The sequence below is a fragment of the Ursus americanus genome, chromosome 3 (assembly GCF_024610735.1).
Source record: "Ursus americanus isolate L20-20 chromosome 3, mUrsAme1.1.p, whole genome shotgun sequence".
Lineage (NCBI taxonomy): Eukaryota > Metazoa > Chordata > Mammalia > Carnivora > Ursidae > Ursus > Ursus americanus.
The window spans coordinates 16336344-16350404 of NC_142129.1; the positions used below are offsets into that span (position 1 = coordinate 16336344).

Here is a 14061-nt window from a genome sequence, read left to right on the forward strand (position 1 = left end):
TACTCACTGGACTTGAGAAAAGAGTGGAGGACATCAGTGAGATCCTCAACAAAGAAATAGAAAAGATGAAAAAGAACCAATCAGAGATGAGGACTCAATAACTGAAATTAAAAATACAGGGAAAAATACAGGGAATAGATAGTAGACTAGAGGGAATAGACAGACCAAACAGAAGGATGGCTCAGGGACCTGGAGGCCAGAGTAACGCAAAGTAATCAAGCTGAACACAAAAGAGAAGAAAGAATAAGAAGAAATGAAAATAGATTAAGGGAACTCAGCGACATCATCAAGTGTAATAACATTCGCATTATAGGGATCTCAGAAGGAACAAGGGGGCAGAAAATTTATTTAAAGAAATAGCTGAAAGGTTCTAAATCTGGGGAAGGAAACTGACATCCAGATCCAAAAGGCACAGAGAACTCCTAACAAATTCAACCCAGGAGGTCCACACCAAGACACATAGTACTTAAACTAGCTAAAAGTAGGGAGAGAGAATTTTATTTTTCTTTTTTTTAAGATTTATTTATTTTAGAGAGAGAGAGTGCATGAGCAGGGGGAGGAGCACAGAGAGGGAAAAAGAGAATCTCAAGCAGACTCCCTGCTGAGCGAGGAGCCTGATACGGGGTTTGATCTCACCACCTGAGATCATGACCTGAGCCAAAATCAAGAGTTGGACACTTAACCGACTGAGCCACCCAGGTGCCCCTTAAAGAGAGAATTTTAAAAATAGCAAGAGAAAAGAAGACAGTTACATACAAGGGAAACCCCATAAGGCTATCAGCTGATTTTTCAGCAGAAGCTTTACAGGCCAGGAGAAAGTGGCATGATGCAGTCAAAGTGTTGAAAGAAAAAAAAAGAAAAAAGAAAAAACCTGGAACCAAGAATTCTCTGTCCAGCAAGGCTGTCATTCAGAATAGGAGAAATAAAGAGTTTCCCAGACAAATAAAAGTTAGAGAAATTCTTCACCACTAAACCAGCCTTACAAAAAAATGTTAAAGGGGATTCTTTAAGTGGAAAGGAAAGACCTTAAGCAGGAGTAAGAAAAGTAGGAAGCACAAAAGCAGTAAAATTAGGCATATTTATAAAAATCAGTCAAGGAATTCACAAAATAAAAGAATGTAAAGCATGACACCGTATACCTAAAATGTCAGAGGAGAGGAATAAAAAGGTAGTGCTTTTAGAATGAAACCATCAAATTACCACAGACTGCCATATGCATAAGATGTTATACATAAACCAAATGGTAACCACAAATCAAAAACCAGTAATAGATATGTAAAGAAAGAGAGAAAGGAGGGGGGAAGAAATCCAAGTATATCACTACAGGAAGCCAGCAAATTTTAAGAGAAGAAAGGAACTGAGAAGAATCACAAAAGCCACCATAAAACAAGAAACAAAATGGCAATAAGTACCTATCAATAATTATTTTGAATGTAAATAGACCAAATGCCCCGAAAGACATAAGGTGACAGAATGAATAAAAAAGCAAGACCCATCTCTAAGCTGCCTACAAGACTCATTTTAGACATAAAGACACGTGCAGATTGAAAATGAGGAGATGTAATAGCATCTATTATGCAAACAGAGGTGACAAAAAGCCAATGTAGCAATATTTATATTGAACAAAACAGACTTTAAAACAAAGACTGTAGCAAGAGACAAAGAAGGACACCATATAACCATAAAGGGAACAATCCAACTAGAAGATAAAACAACTGTAAATGTTTAGGCATCCACATGGGAGCACCCAAATACATAAAGCAGCTAATAACAAACATGAAGGGGCTAATCAATAGTAATTCAGTAATAGTAGGGTTCTTCAACATCCCACTTACATGGATAGTTAAGTCAAACAAAATCAACAAGCAAACAATGACTTTGAATGACACATTGGACCAGATGGATTTAACGGATATTCAGAACATTCCATCCTAAAACAGAATACACATTCTTTTCTAGAGCACATGGAGCATTCTCCAAAATAGACCACATATTAGGTCACAAAACAAATCTCAACAAATTCGAAAAGATTATATGTATACCATGCATCTTTTCTGACCATAATACTTATAAAACTAGAAAGTGACCATAAGAAAAAATCTGGAAAGAACACAAAGACATGGAGGTTAAACAACATGTTACTTGGGTCAACCGAGAAATCAAAGAGGAAATGAAAAATATCTACAGACAGTTGAAAATGAAAATACAACAGTCCAAAATCTTTAGGATGCAACAAAAGTTGTTCAAAGAAGGAAATTTAGAGCAATACCAGCCTACCTCAAGAAGCAAGAAAAATCTCAAACAACCTAACCTTACACCTAAAGGAGCTAGAAAAAGAACAACAAACAAAATCCAAACTCAGTAGAAGGAAGGAAATAATGAAGATTAGAGCAGAAATAAATGATATAAAAACTTAAAAAAGCAATAGGACAATGAAACCAGCAGCTTATTCTTCGAAAGAATCAACAAAATTAATAAACTTTTAGCCAGACTCATCAAATAAAAAAAGAGAAAAAAAAATCAGAAATAAAAGAATAACCACCACCACAGAAATACAAAGCATTATATGAAAATATGAAAAATGATATGCCAATAACTTGGACAACCTACAAGGAATGGATAAATTCCTAGAAACATAGAACCTCCCAAGACTGAATCAGGAAGAAACAGAAAATTTGAATGGACCGCTTACCAGCAGGGAAACTGAATCAGTAATCAAAATCTCCTAACAAGGGGTGCCTGGGTGGCACAGCGGTTAAGCGTCTGCCTTCGGCTCAGGGCGTGATCCCGGCGTTACGGGATTGAGCCCCACATCAGGCTCTTCCACTATGAGCCTGCTTCTTCCTCTCCCACTCCCCCTGCTTGTGTTCCCTCTCTCGCTGGCTGTCTCTATCTCTGTCAAATAAATAAATAAAATCTTTAAAAAAAAAAAAATCTCCTAACAAACAAAAGTCCAGACCAGACGGCTTCACAGGTGAATTCCACCAAACATTTAAAGAAGAATTAACAGAGGGGCACCTGGCTGGCTCCATCCGAAGAGCATGTGACTCATGGTCTCAGGGTCTTGGGTTTGAGCCCCATGTTGAATGTGGAGACTGCTTAAATAAACTTAAAGAAAGAAAGAATTAATACCTATACTTCTCAAACTATTCCCAAAACGTCCAAATTTATTCTATGAGGCTGGCATTACCCTGATACCAAAACCAGATAAAGATACAAGAAAAAAGAAAAAAAAAGAATATAAGCCAATATTTCTAACATAGACGTAAAAATGCTTAACAAAATATTAGCAAACTGGGTGCAACAATACATTAAAAAATAATACACCATAATCAAATGGGATTTATTAAATGCAAGTGTGCTCAATATGTGCAAACCAATGTGGTACATTGCATCAACAAAAGAAAGACCACCACCATACGGTAGTCTCGATAGATGCGGAAAAAGCATCTGACAAAGTATAACATCCATCCCTCCACAAAGTACGGTTAGAGAGAACATACCGCAACATAATAAAGATCATATACGAAAAGCCAGAGCTAATATCATACTCATTGGTGAGAAACAGAACTTTTCCTCTAAGGTCAGGGACAAAACAATGTCCACTCTCACCGCTTACATTCAACATAGTACTGGAAGTCCTAGCTACTGCAATCAGACAACAAAAAGAAATAAAAGGCATCCAAATTGGTAAGGAAGAAGTAAAACTTTCACTATTTGCAGATGATATGATACTGCATATAGAAAACCCCAAAGACTGCACCAAAAAAGTGCTAGAACGGATAAATAAATTCAATAAAATTGCAGGATACAAAATCAGTATGCAGAAGTCCATTCCATTTCTATACATTAATAATGAAGCAGAAGGCGAAATTAAGAAAACAATCCCATTTATAATTGCACCAAAAAATAATGTACCTAGGAATAATCTTAGCCAAGAAAGTGAAAGACCTGTGCTCTGAAAACTACAAATCAATTAAAAATTATTAAAAAATGAAGCTGACACAAATGGAAAGATAATTCATGCTCATGGATTGAGATAATACTGTTGAAATGTCCGTACTACCCAAAGTAATCTACAGATTTAATGCAATCCCAAAGTACCAACAGCATTTTTCACAGAACTGGAACAAATAATCTTACAATTTGTGTGGAACCATAAAAGACCCTGAATAGCCAAAGTAACCTTGAGAAAGAATTAAACTGGGGGTATCCCAATCCTAGATTTCAAGATATACTACAAAGCTGTTGTAGTCAAAACAGTATGGTACTGGCACAAAAATAGAGACATAGATCAATGGAACAGAATAGAGAGCCCAGAAATAAACCCATCATTATATGGCCAATTAATCTTTGACAAAGGAGGCAAGAATATGCAATGGGAAAAAGATAATCTCTTCAACAAATTGTTCTGGGAAAAGTGGACAGCTACATGCAAAAAAATGAAACTGGATCACTTTCTTACACCATACACAAAATAAACTCAAAACGATTAAAGCCCTAAATGTGAGACCTGAAACCATAAAAATTCTAGAACAGAGCACAGGCAGTAATTCCTCTGATACTAGCTATAACACCATTTTTCTAGACATGTCTCCTGAGGCAAGGGAAACAAAAGCAAAAACTATTGGGACTTCATCAAAATAAAAAAGCCTCTGCACAGCAAAGGAAAAAATCAACAAAACTAAAAGGCAGCCTATGAATGGGAGAAGATATTTGATAAATGACACAGCTGATAAAGGGTTGGTATCCAAAATATATAAAGAACTTAAACAACTCAACATCCCAAACCAAATACATCAATTCAGAAATGGGCAGAAGATATGAACAGACATTTCTCTAAAGAAGACATTCAGATGGCCAACAGATGCATGAAAAGATGCTCAACATCACTCATCATCAGGGAAATGCAAATCAAAACTGCAATCAGGTATCATCTCGCACCTGTCAGAATGGTTAAAATCAACAACACAACAAACTGTATGTGTAGGAGAGGATGTAAAGAAAAAGGAATCCTCGTGCACTGTTGGTGGGAATGTCAACTGGTGCAGCTTCTGTGCAAACATTATGGAGGTTCCTCAAAAAGTTAAAAATAGAACTACCCTATGATTCTGTGATTGCACTACTGGGTATTTACCCAAAAATACAAAAAACACTAATTCAAAGGGATACATGCACCCTTCTGTTTATAGCAGCATTGCTTACAATAGCCCAGATATGGCAGCAACCCAAGTGTCCATGGATTGATGAGTGGATAAAGAAGAGGTGGTGTACAGACACACACACACACGCACACGTGCACACAGAGGAATATTATTTGGTCATAAAAAAGAATGAAATATTGCCTTCTGCAACACTATGGATGGATCTAGAGAGTATAATGCTAAGTGAAACAACTCCATCAGAAAAAGACAAATATCCTATGATTTCACTCATATGTGGAACTTAAGAAACAAAGCAGAGAAGCAAAGGGGAAAAAATGAGAGAGAGAGAGAGAGAGAGAGAGAGAGAGAGAGAGAGAGAGAGAAATCCAGAAATAGACTCTTATTAATACAGAACTGATGGTTATAGAGGGGACGAGGGTGGGGGGGATGGGTAAAACAGGTGATGAGGATTAAGGAGTGCCCCTGTGATGAGCACCAGGTGTTGTATGGAAGTGCTGAATCATTACATTGTACACCTGAAATTGATATAACACGGTAGGTTAACTAAGTGGAATTAAAATCTTAAAAAAATGAAAAATAAAACAATTAAAATGCACAAAAATGTGAAAAACATGGCACTAAACAGACTGTTAAGAGTTGGAGAGCTGTTTATGAGAGCTAAAACATGGCGGCTGAATTATCTTGTTTACCCGCAGCTGGGAATGTGCCTGTTGGGCAAAGTTCTCACCACGCTGAGCACGTGTGTGTCCGTGATTGCCCACGAAAGTGCTACAGTTGTTTGTGTTTGTTTGGAGGTTATAAATTTTAGCATGAAGGCAAATTCACAAATACAGAATTCATGAATAATGGGGATCACTATGTATGTGCTTAGTCTGCCGTATAAACTAGAAGTCTTTGAGCAATAGAAAATTAGTCTTCACCTCAATAATTATTTGGAATCTTAGTAAGTGTATTTTTTTTTTTGTCTTAACCTGCGGTCTTTAAATCTAGCTGCACATTGTGATTATCTAGAGAGCAAAAGCAAGCAAATATTCAAACAAAAATAATAATATCAGGACCAGTCTCAGAATAACTGAATCAGAATCAGATGGTGTGGGGCCAGGAATTAGTAGTCATAAATGTAATTTTGTTACTTGAGAACCATTAATTTAGACTAAGTGGGTTTCATCCTATTCACGGATGTTAAGTGGACACAGTAATTGTGAAAGCACAGTCTAACTAGTCAACATGAATCCGACATGATAGTCACAGACCCTCACTCCATCCACACCTGCTGTATGATTAAAATAAAAAGTATGATTTTCTCAGTGGACATTTGCCTCCCGTGCATTTGCTTTGTCTTGTCCCAGTTCACAAAGCAGAGTTTGAAGAATAAGTATAGTGGCTTGTCCCCGGAATACCCAACACCCTTTGAGTACGTGCCCACGTAAGCCTCAGAGCTCATGGAGTCACTTTTGCTCAGAGATTTCAATCTTTGCATTGTTTCCATCCTAGTCTTTCTAAGGCGTTCCATTTTTATCTAGTGGTCACCAGCTGGGATCCAGTGAGGAATACGTTTACTCTTTTCTTGCCAGGGTTTCTGGACAAGCAGGCACATGTGATTTTCCCTTCCTGAAGCAGAAAACGAGACTAAGAAACAGAAGTACACAAGGAGAAAGGTGAAGGAATGGGGAAAACTTTGCTGATATAACACTTTCATCTTTTGATTAAAGTTATGAGGTACATATATATGTACCTATATATACACATGTGTACATATATACATAAGCATATATACATATCGGAACAAATATCACTTTACAATATATATATATACATACATATAAAGTGCTATTTGTTCTGATGACTCACATACTTTGGAAGTAACTCGTTCCTGAAAAATACATGCAAACAATGATAATGAGTTCTTTTTCATTTTTTAGGAGGTCAATTCAATTATTTCATAAGGTAAGGAAGCATTTGTGCTGAGCCGTGGTGAGACTTCATTTTGGATGATGAAGAGGTTTCTCTTTTTATAAAAAGTAAAAGTTAATTTTCTTTGTGCTGTCCTCAGTGGACTGGGGAATAGTGTCACTAGACACCTTGGATGAATATCACAGCTTCTTCAATCAGTTCTTCTGTGACTTTGAACTTAACCTCGATAAACCTAAGCTGCCCTATAATCAAAACAGTGACAATAACATTATCTCTCAAAGAGTTCCTGGGGAATAATCTCTGAAAGATCGTTGGCACTATTTGTGACATCTAGTACATGCTTAAAAGTATGGGGCAGCCAATAGCTCTCACCACGTTCCCAGCAGCCACATTTTAAGAAGTAATAAGTAACTGGTGAAATTAATTTTAGTAATATACTTTATATAACCCACCCAATGTAAGCCAAATTGTGATGATTGTCATTTTAAATGAGAATTTTATATTCTTTTGTCATGTTACATCTTTGCCATCTTATATTATACAGTGACTGCCGCTCTCAATTTAGACCGTAGCATTATTTGTCATCCTCCACCCTTACAATTTGAACTGTGCCCAAAAAAGATCCCACAGAAAAATCCAACGCAGACCCCAAACGCAGTTGTGTAAAGCAGCAGCACTTGCAAGTGTTCAGGTGCTCCCACTGCTCTCCTGCACGCATCGTACAGCCCACGATCCCCGCGTGTCAGCCACAGGTCGTGGATCCCAAGCCGAAAACCTCAGGCCTTCGGCAGGGGCTCCGGCCCGCTGACAGCCGCTTTATTGCAGGAGCGTGAAATTGAGGCCAAAGCACTTGCGGCACCCAGAGGGCCGGGAAGTCCGGTTTATGGAGACAAGGCCACCATCATGTGGAACCTGATGGAACTGCAGTGAGATTTCCATCCCCACTGCATGGGGCAGGGGGGTGGGGGACTCAAATGACCAAGTCATTAGTGCATCCCCACCGGCAGAAAGCTTCGAGAATGCCTGCTCAGCACACCTAAGAAATGTGCAATCAACCTCGAGAGGATCCAGAGAAGGTTCAGAGAAGACCAGTTACTATTTCAAGGGAAGTAAAAGACCAAAATAACTAGATAATATATGATCAAAATCAATGAAATCATGAAATGTAAAATGGAGTCTTATACAGACCGCGGCATAATGAAACCAGGGCTCACATGGTAAAGCGTTAAAAATAATTTTGTATAAAATTCACAGTATGGGCCAGGAAACTTGTTGGAAAGCTTAACTGTAAGAGGAGATAAAGATTTTGAAGAAAATAAGTGCGAGGAGATGATGTGTTCTTTTTGGAGAATATTCAACCCGGTATAATCAGTCATCAGGAAGATTTGAAGTGACAAGATGTCTTCCAAATGGCAAATTGCTTTGGCAATATTACCCAATTTCTAAGATGATTCTATACGCAGTCTGTCTTCTGGTTTCAAAACACTGTAACATTGTACATAATATTATGATATTACGTAATATAATATTACAAGAGAGTTTCAAAATATTCAAACACATAAGATGTAGGCTCATATACTTGTGAAGTTAATGAAATGACCAGGACATGTGTGTGGAGAAAAATGGGAGAAAATTGTGTCACATCCAAAAACACGGTACTGCAAATAATATCACCTTTTGTTTTCACTGTATCTTTCATTGAAAGATCCGTGTTTTCCTTTTCCAGAAACAAGACCCCCAAGCACACAGATATTTCCTCCATGGAAAATTCCAGGACATATCATTAACTGTACGTTTTGAGCCTTTAGAAAATATTATGTGATTACCGAGAGCCAATGTAGATTCACTAAGCATTTGTCAGAATACATTAGCCTGTTTTAATAGGGTTGACATGTGGGGTATAATGATTTCTACATGGCATTTAAACAAAGGTTACTCTTATTTCCTGGTTAATAATATGGTAAAATATAGTCTGGATTGTTGTCCTACAAACTATTGAGAAATTTCTCCAGACATGGTTAGTTCTTTTATATTCAGGGGCATTTTTAGTGTAAGATGGCTAAACCTGGGATTTATCTTGTCCTTTTAATATTTTAGCAATGACATGACTAAATATAGAAAATATGGCTATCAAATGTGCAGATGACATAAAGTTTGGAGGCTAGCTAATATGGCAGATGTCAGAACCAACTTTTATTTTTTTTTATTTTTTATTTTTTTTAAAGATTTTATTTATGTATTTGACAGAGATAGACAGCCAGCGAGAGAGGGAACACAAGCAGGGGGAGTGGGAGAGGAAGAAGCAGGCTCATAGCGGAGGAGCCCGATGTGGGGCTCGATCCCATAACGCCAGGATCACGCCCTGAGCCAAAGGCAGATGCTTAACGACTGCGCCACCCAGGCGCCCCCAGAACCAACTTTTAAAATGATTGTGGCAGGCCTAATCCAAAGTAATGAAATTTAACAAAGATAAATGATCTTGCATTTTAGTCAAAACAGTAAACTTTACAACTGGATTGAGAAGACCTTTCTTTGGAGCAATTCACAGTTAAAAATCTGGAATTTTTGTTTATCACAAAACAAATATAAGTATGGTAGCCCAAACACAATTTCAGTTTACTGAAGCGGAAATGTCAGGGCCCAGATCAAATTTGGTCGTCGTCCCATGCCCTCTCTGCTAGCCAGATAACACCTGGCACACCGTGTTTATTTTTGTTCTCCATTCCGAGAGAGATACTGACAAGTTAAATGGTAGGTGGAGAGAGTATTTTGAGATGGTAAGTGCTACAGCAGCTACTTTTTTTAAAAGATCCATTTTAAGGAATTGTAGTTATTTTCAGTATGGCAGAGTGGTTAAGCTCACAGATGACAGAATCAAAGAGAACCGAGTTCAAGTCCCAGAATAAGCAGTACCCCTGGTATTCTGACTTTGGGCAAGTTATTTAGTTTATGTGAACCTCAATTTCTGCATCTGTAATTCACTTATAGTAATACTGACAAAGGGAATAGATGCTAGTAGGGGTTAGATTCTAAACAGGGAAATACATACTCCGTTTAGCTTTGTAAGGTAAAATCCATAGAAGAAAAGAGATTTTGATTTAATCTATCTATTAATCTAAATTACCCAATTAAATCACCCAGTGATTTAGATTACCGGAGGAATGAGCTCTTTGTCGCGGAAGCTTTTTAAAGGAGCCTGAATTACCAGCTCTCCGGGGATGCCTGCTGTCAGCTGGAGGTTTGATGACATGCATGACCATTAATCCTCATTTCTATAACCATGTCACTTCAACAAGCTTGTTGAAACATGGTTATTGTTACCAGACACCGCACAACAGACAGGCAGGTGGCCTCCCTCCGAGTCTGATGGCAATAGGCATGTACTCAAACTACTACGTTACAGTGGGTTAAGGAACAAGCATGGAGGGGCACCCAGGACAGTCACCGGTCACCTGTCTGTGCCATCTCTTTAGCCCACTGATCTTTGTTCTTATGTCAAATGTCACCCTTTAGAACTGAAACATCACAACAAAGTTTGTTGGTGGCCTGCAACAAATCACCTTCTCCAAAATCCAATTCTGGCTTTCTATACATTTCCCTCTCCCCCAACCCCCTCTAAGAACCTTTCCTCCTTTTATCTTTCTAGGGAAGTAGAGCAGAAAACACTATAAGCTTCTTCTTCACATCCCGTTTTCCCTCCTCTAAGGATGTTTGTTTGTTTATTTTTTAAGAGACACAATCTGTTTGCTGAGGAGTGAGGAGCCGTCATTATGGAGCTAGGACTGATGTCCCAAATCCCTTCTACTGACAACCATTGTTTGCAGTTATTAAAACAGTCTCCCTTCCAAGGCTAAGTGCTGAGCTTTCACTGTGACTGGCCTTGAGTGTTCTTGGGAAAACACAACCAAACATAGTTTTCTGCTCTTTAGTTCTTCGGAAAAACACAACCAAACATAGTTTTCTAACATTATCCCCCAGCTGTACGGACATTCGACCATATCCTTTCTCTCAGACTGCTGCTTAGCTTGGCTTTCAGTAATGCACAAAATCACCCCGTTCTGAAAGGGAAAGAGGGAAATGAAACTGTTTTCTGTTAATGAGACTCTTATTTATTTTATTGGGGGGACATCTAAGAAAAGGTGGTAACTCAGCAGCTGATCTTTCTGCAAAGAACACTTTTCAGTTTTAGGCATTCTGCATCAAATTTAGGGGAAGAGAGGCCTCTCTTTGGAGAGCCAAATAGGATTGCTATGGACTTGAAACAGAACTTTTACCTAGGTCCTATCACATCCCAAACGATTATAGCCTTGTTTTTTCACTTCTTCCTCCGGCTGCTGGATCCCTTCCACATTCAGCGCACAAACCGATGAGGTAATGAAGATGTATAATCAATCACTTGCCTGGCAGGGACACGAGGAACGCACCCCAGCAGGAGCACAGTGATCCCTGAGGAGAGAGGCTATGCTGAGCCTGGGGGCTGGCCAGAAACATTGCTCTTGAGAATGAGAGAGTTTGGAATATTCTCCTCCTCAGGCACATCTGATCTTCAGTTTATATTTGAATCTTTGAAATACTGCAAGAGTCACTTAGCAATGGAGTAATACCCCCTTATCTGCAGAGGCTATGCTCCAAGACCTCCAGAAATGCCTGAAAAAGAGGATAACCCTGAACCTTATATATATTAGACGCTATGTTGTTTCCTCTATCCACACATACCCGTGATAAAGTTGAGCTTGTGAATTAGGCACAGACGAGATTAACAACAATAAATTAGAGTAATTACAAGAATATATTGTAATAAGGGTTATGTAAATGTGTGAGCACTCTCTCTCTCTCAAAATATCTCATTGTACTTGTACTCACCCTTCTCCCAGTGACGCTGTGGGGTGGTAACACGCCTGCGTGCTGAGAGGAAGCGGGGCGAATGACGTGGGCACTGCGTCCGAGCGCGAGGCTGCTCTTGACCCTCTGATAATCATTTAGAAGGAGAATCATCTGCTTCCAGGCTTGTTGACCACCAGTAACTGAAAACACCAAAATTGCAACTGTGGATTGGGGGGGGGGGACTACTTGATTTTAGTTTCTAGATGCTTTTGTTGTTATTTTGGTTCAAACCCTGGTTTAATTTCTACTTTTGTCTAGTTAGCAAAGCCCATGACATAATAATTTCTGCTTTTTCAAATTTGATGAGGCTTTTTTTGAGAGAAAGTGATCCGTCTTTGTCAACATACCAAGAACTCTTTAAAAACGGTATATATTGATTTTCATCATATGATATTACTAGAGGGAATGGGTGGGGAGAAGAGGTATCCGATAACGCCAAGTCACAGCTAAAATAAAAACTACGGCCGATTTTCAGTGATTCCGTAGGCACATTAACCAGTATACAGATTAACCATAATGAAAACGGGATAAACCTGGGGCGGCCATCCGGCTGCCCTTTTGCCCCCTGAATTCTCTCTTTCTCTTTTTTGTTTCTAATACATTTTCTGTTAATTTTTCTGGGTTTCCAGATACACATTTTATCATCTTCAAATTGCAACTGAGTTTGCTTTGTGGCTTTCTAACATCATTATTGCAGAAGGCCCTCTAAGTACGGGCAAATTGTGTTCTTCGAACATAATCAGCTTTTCTATTTTTAACATTTGCTTTTAGTGGGTTGTTTTTTCTAACCCTGAATACCTATAGAAATCTCTCTTTTGCCATTGTAAGTACAAGGAAGAGAGTTGTGTGGCTTTTTTTTTTCTTCATTGAATTCTCCAGCATATGATGATCCAAGCCTGTCTTCAAACTCATGTGTTTCTAATTGTCTGTCTGTTTGCTAATGAAATGTGAATCTTGTTTCTCACCGCTTTGGATCCAATTATTGTTATTCATTCAGGAACAACTATGAGTCCGTATCTTCATTATTCTTCTATCTGTTGTATTCTTCATTGTTTTCTTGTCTTATCCTTTCCTTCTGCCTTACGGGAACGTTCTCAAATTTGGTGTATCACTGGCTCCCCCCCTTATTGCTGTGAAAGAACATCAACATTCTTCTTTTCAGTTGTATTTTTAATGTCCGTGAAATTATTTCTTATCCCCCCTCATTTCTAATACATTGTACCTTATTTTGTCTTTAAACTGATGATTTTTCCTGGTTCTCTTGTTTTATAGAAGCCATACAAAAGAAAAATTCAGAGAATTAAACACCGTTTTTGTTTTTTCTTTTACTCCTGGCTATACATAAATCTTAGAGGATGTTCTTTTCTAAGTTAAATTCAGTTGAAATTCCCCTTTACTGAGCCTTGATATTTTATAGAATCCATATGCAGTTTGTTTGTGGGTTTTTTGGTTTTTTTCCTTGTTTGTTCTTTAATTTTCTATCCCCTTATCTAATAATACGAGTTTTCTTCCAGATAATTTTTTTTTTCAGGAGCAAAATGCACCTCATCTCAACTCTTTCTTCAAAAAGTCAAATCCCTATTTTGGTTTATAGTTGGGAGCAAGAAGTTTTAAACTCGTTTCCAAGTGCCTGGCAGAATTTCATCATCATCATCGTCACCACCATCATCACGCTCACAGCTAACAAATACAGAGCATTCACCATACGCCAGGCATCGTTCCAAGAGCTTTACATATTTCATTCACTCAACCCTCCCAGAAGCCCTATGAGGTAGATACTATTATCATCGCTATTTTAGAGATGACAAAATTGCAGAACAGGAGGTTGAATAACCTTTTCCGATCACTCAGTTGATAAATGGTACAGCCAGGATCCCAACCCGAGCTGTTTGACCTTACACCAGTTAAGCCACCAGTCTATGGATTTTTGTTTTAACAGCCAAACAAACTAAAACAATTACCAATAATTAGACACAAAAATGAATATTTATTTAGAAAAGGAAAGGAAACCCCAACATATTGGAAATTTAAAAGCTGACAAATACCAGTTTAATGATTATGGTTTTACATTGTGGAGGCTGATGTTTCTGGTTAAGTC

The 14061-nt window shown here is 38.2% G+C and overlaps 1 long non-coding RNA gene across 11 annotated transcripts in view; it reads right to left on the bottom strand.

Moving 5' to 3' along the window:
* Window positions 1-14061, bottom strand: part of LOC123788909 (uncharacterized) — an 88490-nt gene that overhangs the window by 49687 nt on the left and 24742 nt on the right. For 9 of the 11 annotated variants that reach the window (XR_015723809.1, XR_015723812.1, XR_015723818.1 and 6 more), the window contains 2 exons: window positions 12929-13093; window positions 11943-12103 (listed from right to left, as the gene is read on the bottom strand). The exons of 1 other annotated variant lie outside the window; for it this stretch is intronic. This is a non-coding gene — a long non-coding RNA (uncharacterized LOC123788909). The remainder of the gene's footprint in view (window positions 1-11942; window positions 12104-12928; window positions 13094-14061) is intronic. One more of the 11 variants, XR_015723810.1, reaches the window with a different exon arrangement.